The sequence below is a fragment of the Rattus rattus genome, chromosome 1, assembly GCF_011064425.1.
Source record: "Rattus rattus isolate New Zealand chromosome 1, Rrattus_CSIRO_v1, whole genome shotgun sequence".
Classification (NCBI taxonomy): domain Eukaryota; kingdom Metazoa; phylum Chordata; class Mammalia; order Rodentia; family Muridae; genus Rattus; species Rattus rattus.
The window spans coordinates 143,167,438-143,176,597 of NC_046154.1; the positions used below are offsets into that span (position 1 = coordinate 143,167,438).

The 9,160-nt window shown below is 43.7% G+C and overlaps 1 pseudogene; it reads left to right on the forward strand.

Moving 5' to 3' along the window:
- Positions 1 to 244: 244 nt before the first annotated feature.
- On the forward strand, positions 245 to 3,091 carry LOC116904138 (annotated as a pseudogene).
- The last annotated feature ends 6,069 nt before the right edge of the window (positions 3,092 to 9,160 follow it).

The window sequence follows — 9,160 nt, forward strand, 5'->3', positions numbered from 1 at the left end:
CATGTGGGTATAGCATATATGCCTCCCCAGCAGGACTTTACAGACATAGACAATAAGGATTTTTCTAAAAATAAACGGTGTTTAAAAAAAAAATCAGCCCTTTCCTCATCCCTCTCACCCCTCCTCCTCCTCTCCCTCCTTCTGTTCCTGTTCCCCTCTGCTCCCACCACTTCTGTCCAGCTGCTTCAGGAAACCTGTTCTGTGAGGAGATGGCCTTGCAGGCCGGGGTGGATTGAGCAAAAGAATGGCGCTGACTCCTCGCATGGTCTTGCCCACGGAGCGTGTGGCCAGCCCTCACCCGCAACCCTGGCAGTGCCACCATATACTTGGGGCCCTGCCAAACTTCAGCACCACTGGGAGAACAATCAAATTACAGGCCAATTTCATTGAAATGGACAGCCCCAAAATCGAAATCTATCACTATGAATTAGACATCAGACCTGAGAAATGCCCTCGGAGAGTGAACAGGGAAATATTGGAGCACATGGTGTAGCACGTTAAATCCAGATCTTCAGGTGGGTGCCATTCGTGAGCTTGCAGTTGTTACACTATGCACTTTTGGGCGTCTACCCAGCATCCCCTTCAAGAAGATCCAGGCCCTGGACATTATCATGAGGCACTTGCCTTCCATGAGGTACACCCCTGTTGGCCGTTCCTTCACTGCATCTGAAGGCTTTTCCAACCCTCTAGGTGGGGGGCAGAGAAGTGTGGTTTGTCTTCCATCAGTCCGTCCAACCTTCTCTTTGGAAAATGATGCTGAATATTGATGTATCAGCAACAGCATTTTACAAGGCACAGCCAGTGATCGAGTTGGTTTGTGAAGTGTTCGATTTCAAAAGTATTGAAGGACAACAACCTCTGACAGATTCCCAAGGGTAAAGTTTACCAAAGAAATTAAAGGTCTAAAGGTGTGTGGGAAGCGGCGGGGTGGAGCAAAGATGGCGCCGACATCCAGTCCCGTCTGTGTAAACAACTTATCGCGCATGCGCAGGTTTGTCCCCTTGCCAGGGCGACTGTAGGATAATGAGGTGATCCGGCGCCCTTCTGTGGTACACAACAGTACTGCGCATGCGCAGGTGTGCACCTGGCGTCAATCTGGCCGGGGCAGTACCATGCTAATGTGGTGGTTCATGTTCTGCCAATCCCTGGAAGACAAGTAGCAGGGGTGATAGTGGGGTGATTCATGCTCCGCCAATCCCTGAAAGACAATTAGCATAGCCCCAGCCTGTTGTGTACATAAGGCGAGCGCTTTTGCCGCTCGAGGTCCCCGTATTAGCAAAAGGTGGTCCTGCAATAAAGGCTGTTGAGAAGAATCCGATCGTGTTGCGTCTTCCTTGCCGGCCAAGGCAGGTGCGACAAAGGTGGAGGTAATTCACTGTGGTCAAATGAAGAGGAAGTATCATGTCTGTAATATGACCCAGCGGCCTGCCAGTCACCAAACATTCCCACAGCAGCAGGTGTGGGCAGAGAGTGGGATGTACAGTGGCCCAGGACTTCAAGGACAGACACAAGCTGGTTCTGTGCTACCCCCACCTCCCTTATTTACAAGTTAGGCAGGAACAGAAACACACTGGCCTTCCTTTGGAGGTCTATAACATAGTTGCTGGACAGAGATGCATAAAAAAATTAAGAGACAATCAGACCTCAACCATGATCAGAGCAGCTGCCAGGTCAGCATCTGTCAGCAAGAGAAGATCCGCAAATTGAGGCAAAGTGCAAGTTTCAATACAGACCTGTATGTTCGTGAATTTGGAATCATGGTGAAAGATGAGATGACAGATGTGACTGGGCAGTTATGGCAGATGCCCTCCATCCTCTACTGGGGCAGGAACAAAGTGATTGCCACCCCATGTCCAGGATGTGTGGGACATGAGAAACAAACAGTTCCACATGGGCATCAAGATGAAGATGTGGGCCATACCCTGCTACACATCTCAAGTCCATCTCAAGTCCTTCACAAAGCAACTGAGGAAGATCTCAAGAGATGCTGGGTTGCCTATCCAGGTCAGCCCCATTTCTGTAAATATGCACAGAGGGCAGACAGTGTGGAGCCCATGTTCCAACACCTGAAGAACACATATGCTGGTGTCCAGCTGGTGGTGGTCATTCTGCCTGGTAAAACTCCTGCATATGCAGAAGTCAAGTGTGTGGGTGACACAGTGTTTGGGATGGCCACACAGTGCATCCAAATGAAGAATGTGCAGAGGACCACACTGTAGAACCTATCCAATCTCTGCTTAAAGATCAATGTCGAACTGGGAGGTGTCAACAACACCCTGCTTTCACAGGGTAGGTCTCCAGTGTTCAGCAACCTGTCATCTTCCTAGGAGCTGATGTCACCTACCCATCAGCTGGTGATGGGAAAAAACCTTTGATTGCTACCATCTTGGGCAGCATGGACGCACACCCTAACCACTACTGTGCTACCATGCACAGGACAGGAGATCATCAGGACCTGATGATCTCATTCAGTTCTACAAAATCTACACGTTTTAAGCCCATTGGCATCATCTTCTACAGAGATAGCATCTCCAAGGGCCACTTTCAGCAGGCTCTCCACCATGAGCTACTGGCCATCAGAGAGTCCTGCATAAAGCTGGAAAAGGACTATCAGCCAGGGATCACGTTCATTGTGGTGCAAAAGCAGCACCACACATGCCTCTTCTGACAAGAATGAGCAGGTTGGAAAGAGTGGGAACATTCCAGAAGGCACAACCATAGACATGAAGATCACCCATCCTATTGAGTTTGACTTCTACCTGCGCAGTCATGCTGGCATCCAGGGGACAAGCCATCCTTCCCACTACCACGACCTTTATGATGACAGTCATTTTTATTCTGATGAGCTGTAGATTCTGACCTACCAGCTATGTCATACTTGTGTACCCCACATACGCTCTGGGTCAATATCTGCACAAACTTACCAGGCTCACATGGTGGCCTTCTGAACCAGATACCACCTGGTGGATAAAAAACATGACAGTGGTGAAGGAAGCAATACCTCTGGGCCCAGCAACAGGCAAGATCACCAAGTGCTGGCAGGCAGTCCAGGTCCACCAGGACACACTGCAGCACCATGTACTTTGCTTGACATATTGTATTGTTTAGCAATTGTGTACAAAGTTGGATTCACAGGAGACCAAATACACTCAGACCAACAGATGACCAGCCCTTCTGTGACAGCCAGCATCAAACATGAGACATCTTCGGTTTTATTAGGTCCTCCTTTTTCCAGAATGCCTTCCATCCCATATTTCAGACTGGGATTTTGATCTACAGAACTCTATGAGACCCCATTGTAGAAAACGTGGTTTGCCCAACTTGCAAAGCTGTTCACTGAGAGTTCCATCTCCTAAAAGCAAAAAACAAAACAACAAAATATCTTAAAACCAGTCTATGAACTCTCCAGGCTTTAAAACATTTTAATTTATTTTGTCATTCAATTTACTAGTTTTTAACACCTGATTCCCAATGAAATCCATGGGCTCAATCTAGCTGTGAAGTCTTTGAGTGTGGTATCGGGGTTTTATAGTTTGGCCCTAAGGAGTTGTCACTAATGTTGAGTTCTAAGGGAGGCCATGTTCCCTACAGCCCCAGGGCATATAGTTTCCACAGTGTCTCTCTCCAGCCACTGCCTGGCCTGGAGGCCTGAACGAAGGTGTAGTGGCCAACATGAGACAGTCACGAGTGTTTAGGGCAGTGACAAGTCTGAGAAATTGGCAGACAAGTGCCATTTTGATAAAAATTTATTTAAAAAGAGAAAAAAGACATTTACTGAGAGTCTAATCATAAGATTTGTCCTGCAGGACTGTGACATTTATTTTCCAAAGTTTCTAAAGAATATAGGTCTGTCATGATAAATAGAGTATAGTCCTTTTTCAAAAAAGATAAATAAATCAAGAGTGGATTTGGAATGGAAGTCCAAATACAAAAGAACTTGCAAACATAGCATAGGAGTGGTATGAAAAAAAAAAAAAAAAAAGGGAAAAAAAAGGGATAAGACAATGAATTAATAATATACTTAGAGACCCACCGAATGTTATCATTTATGTCAGCACACACAGATGAAGTGCCATCACACATGTCAGCTTACATCTATTAGCTGTCATCTCATATATCAGCATTCACAACTCCATGGCACACTGATGAGACTTTGCATTCTGAAATCAGTGGCACTGTCCCTTTGGTTGTTTGATCCACCTGTAATAGGCCATTTCCTGTTTCACCATTATAATACCATTATTTCTGTGTTCTAAGAAGAATTTAAAATGAACAAGTAAGGATTTTATTTACTGCATCAATCACATGGAACTCAGTTGTATATCAGGTGCTTGAGTTATGCATATACGATCTCATATGTAATGTATGGTGCCTTTCAAAAGTGAACTTAATATTTGCCATATAATTGCAGCCCTTTAACTACTGGAAATAATTTAAAATGTCAAGCCTATCTATGGTTCTAATGAAAAACCCAGTCTGCTGCCGTATAAAGAGCAAGGTGAGAAATAAATCATGGATGTCCTTGATCATTTTGTCCAATCCTCTACTTCATATCCTCTTTTTATTTTTTTTTTAACTCCTGACAAAAATAGCAATATTTTTCAAGGCAGTCCTACAGAAGGAAACATCTTAACTGAAAGATATCCTGTGTCCCTCAAATTCATACTTTCTTTTTAGCTAAGCTCTACATGCCCCAAGTTTAGTCAAAACATTTTTCTCAAAAATATAAATGATGACTTAGAGGTAACAGCATAGCTCTGTCTTCAAGCCACGGAGGCCTCCTCTGTGATTCAACTCTATAGCCAGAAAGCACCCTATTGTGGCCCAAGATGCTTCAAGTGTGCCAGGGGAAAAGGCAACCAGTCAGCAGCTCAACTTTGCTTGTCCCATTTATAATTAAAGCCAAGGATATTTTGTCTTTTGGATTACATAGATGAGAACTGCACAACTCAAGTCCACTGAAGTTTGTGTCTTTTTTTTTTTTTTTTTCATTTTCTTTACCTTCTTGCAGGAATTCAGTACTGGCGTTTTAATTGTTTCATTATTTTGCTGTGTATAAGCATAAATGCAAGAGAATAGACAAAAAGACAACCTGAGGGCAGAAGAGAAAAATCAGTCTATGAGCTTGGAAAATATGTCTAAGATCTGAGGTAACGAAGTTTTGCTACAGCACAGCTGGAAACTTTGGAGCAGTCACTCTTAGTAGAGTCCAGAACAGTCTTTCTCTTGTCTGACCTTCTGCTGAGAGAGTATCAAGAGGTTTCCCTCAGATCTTAGCTCCCTACAGACACATGGGTCTGTCTAACTGTAACAGACTGAAACCTGTGGATGAAACTGAACAGTTAGGATGAGTCCGTAGCATATAACACCTTATGCATACCCTATATAAAATGCCACCTGTTTCTTCAATCTTCTGGGGAATGGAAGATGACAGAACAACTGTAACACCATTATGTTCATAGCACCTCATTTATCTATAATAATAAATTGATTTTTTTCCAGAATGCTTTATTTTTTTGCTCTATAAAGAAAAAAATTTTTCCTAATAGTCTTTTAGCTACAGGTATAAAATTGACCTTTGTACTTGGAAAATCATCTTTCTAACAAGAGAACATGCACCTTATGAAGAAAATAATGACACAGAAAATGATATCAGAGTGTCCAGAATAAGGATGTCTATGCTAATGAACAATTTGATATTGTTGCTTTGAGTTAAATAAGAATTAAACTTCCTTAGTCTTTCTAAACATTGGTAAGATATAAATGGTATATAGGCATGTCTAAATAAGTCATACTAAAAATATTGAATTCTGAATTATTTTAAACTGTCATTTTATATTTACTTCCCTAGTATTTCATTATAAACTCTTAATTCATTGTGATTTAATCATATACAGATAGGTGTTGTTGTAAATATATAAAAATAAAAAGATATAGCGTCTTTTACCTCGCTAGGTCCAGCACCGCGGTGCCCCAAGATATCTGCTAGATATCTTGGTGGAAACACGTCCCAACTCCGAGGCGGCCCAGACCAGTCTCCCCACATTCCATTACATTACTTAAATCTACACATTAAAGAACACACAACACAATAACCTTAGATTCAATTGATACGATATAATTGCCCTCCTAAATATACAAAGCCCAGTACCATCCATCCCTTAAGAACATTTGTAACAACCTGTAAAGGTACAACGTGGAATTTTTTTTTTCCCGGAGCTGGGGACTGAACCCAGGACCTTGTGCTTGCTAGGCAAGCGCTCTACCACTGAGCTAAATCTCCAACCTACAGCATCGAATCTTAACGTCACCCGCCATATTGTCCTGCCAGGGCTTCTCTCTCTCCTCTCTCCTGTCTCTTCCTTTCTCCTCTAGTCTCCTCCTCTTCCTTCAAACTTCTCTCCCGCCCATCCTTCCTTCTCCTCCAATGACAGGCCTCCTTCTATCCTGTACCTGCCTTTCACCTGTACTTTACAAATTCAATGGGGAGAAGGTTCTGGTGAAGTAACCTGATTCCTGAGTATGTGACTAGGCAGCTGTCCTTGGGGCAATGGAATTAGCATCAAAATACAGATAACTTCAGGGCAAACCACAACACATATGTATATATTTCTACTCAGATATCAAAATGGAAACATTTTAAAAACTATAATAACACAATACTATTTCTATACTTCCAACATTTAAAAAGGAATTTTAAAAAATACATATTTCTGTCTAAATGAGTGATATTTTTAACGATCACAATTTTGCCCTACTCTTCTGGGGATTACAGTATGATTATATTCTGGACAGTTTTTTATATCAATGTTTTATTTTATTTTTGAGAATTTCATGCTTGTTTTTGGGTTGGAAGCTTTGCTCATGCCCTGTTTGCTCTTCTTCCCCCGACCCTGCCAACAACTCTCTCATGAATGCCCACCCAGGGGCTCAGCTTTTTTGCAATATATGGGTGAAATTCCAGATCTTAATTCAAACATCATCATCCTTTGTCCAAAGCCCATTTAAAAAAAACCATTGCTTTTAGTCCTGGAATGCAACTGCCTCCCCACCAACCCCCATGAGAGCAGGGAACTTGCTAGAGAACTACCTTTCAATAAACCGGCCTTTATGCTCTTGATTTGACTTGAATTGGTGTATTACCTCGGGAGAGAAACCTACTGCTGCTCGTATATAATGAAGCAGTTTTAGTCACACTGTTTCTCCCTTAAGAACCGTGACAATCTCCCCCAATTTCCCTCCCAGATTCATTGGTTTTACTTGGTTCATTTGGTTGGTTGGTCGGTCCGTCGGTCGGTCGGTCGGTTGGTTGGTTGGTTGGTTGGTTGGTTGGTTGGCTGGATTGGCTCGTTGTTTTGATTGGTTGGTTGGTTGGATTGGCTCATTGTTGCTGTTCATATGTACATGGATTTGGGGCATCCACTGAAGCAAGAGAAATCTACCTGTGATTATTCACTAGAACAATAATGATTTTCCCTCTCTCGAAAGCTATCTGGCATTAGCTTCTATTGTGTAGAAGTTTATTCCCAGATTGAAACATTCCCTCTTTCAGAGAAGCTCCTTAAAACCTAAAGTAAACAACTCAAAATAGTTTCCGGAAGTGCCTGAAACTGACTAGGCCATTGACAAAGCCATTCACTCTCAAAGTAAATAATAAAGATTTCTGAGAGTCACTATCAGACAATTTGTATGCTCCAAAGAAGACTGAACCAAGTCCATCTTCTGGAAGAAGAGAATAGCGAAGCAACCTGAAAGAAACTGAGACCAACAGAAATGCAGGGAAGACATTTACACCAATTGAGCCACCTGGAAAGAACACCCTCCAACTTGCGCAAAATCTGCTCTGATTTTTCGCGTTTATGAGCTGTCACCCATGTTGGGGTAAGCTCTGGGTAATTTAGCTGTCTGAGTCATTTTTCTTTCCCTAAGTAATACTTAACCCATACTCCCATAAGTAATCCCATTAAACTTGTTTCCCCTTTCTCTTCCCCTTTTCTTTTTCTCTCTTTTCTCTCTTTCTCTTTCTCCTTTCCTTTCTCTTTCTCTTTCCATACCTTCCTCGCCTGTGAGGAGCTGTCCAAGGAGCTGTCCTCACAGATGTGAGGAGCTGTCCAAGGAGCTGTCCTCACAGATGTGAGGAGCTGTCCGAGGAGCTGTCCTTACATACTCCATTACAAGATGGCACCAGCATCTGGCAGAACGCACCTAGTAAAAAGGGCAATACGAGGCGCTGGTAACTTCCCTACCAAGGGACACGTGACGTTATGGTACGCCATCTGGCATAATTGGCAGCGACCAGTCAGAGAGTGACACGTCCTAGGCGAGGATAGTTTCCTCATATAAGGACGGTTATTCCTCACTCATGCGCTCCGCATTGTAAGCTTATGCTCTCCTCTCAAGATGCAGTAAAGCTTTTTTCTGTAGAAGGATCCTGTGTGTGCCAAGGCCGTTCCTGCTGGCGGTAGACGAAGGGACATCTGGTGCCAAAAACTCGGAAAGACCTCGCCATCGCAGCACCTTCGGAGATCCCTTGGCGACAAGGGAGGATTCAGAACTACAGGTAGATACGCTCGGAGGCAGCCCTCTCTTGACTTTGGTCTGGGGTTGTCACCGCCTTGGGAAGGATTTGTTGAGGCTATAGTATTTTTGTCCTGGGAGCCACCCTACTTTTATGTTCTGTTTTCACCCTTTTCGCTGTTAAAAGGATCATCACAGCAGCTGAAGGCGCGTCTCAGTCTCTCGATATAAGTGAGCTTCAAGAGCTCCCTTTACCTTCGATTTTGACTGTTGAGGAGCAAGGACGCGATAAGGCCGACGTAGATAAGCGGCACCGTCCGGGGAGGCGCGTGTAAGACTCCCGTACATAAGAGAGCAGCGTGTCCGTCTCTACCCTTTCACCTCACGCCTTGTCAGACGGACGTAGATAAGCCGCCGGCGTTCCTGGCCCATCATGGGATCCTCACAGTCTGTGGTCACGGCCTTGGAAACAGTGTTAAAGCATAGGGACATCAAAATTGGAGGAGGAACACTTAAAAACTTTGTGAAGGAGGTGGAGAGGGTGGCGCCTTGGTTTGCCTGTTCAGGCTCGTTTACGATTGCCTCATGGAACAAACTTGGAAAAGACCTTGACAGAAAATTGGCGGAAGAGGATCTGCGCCTA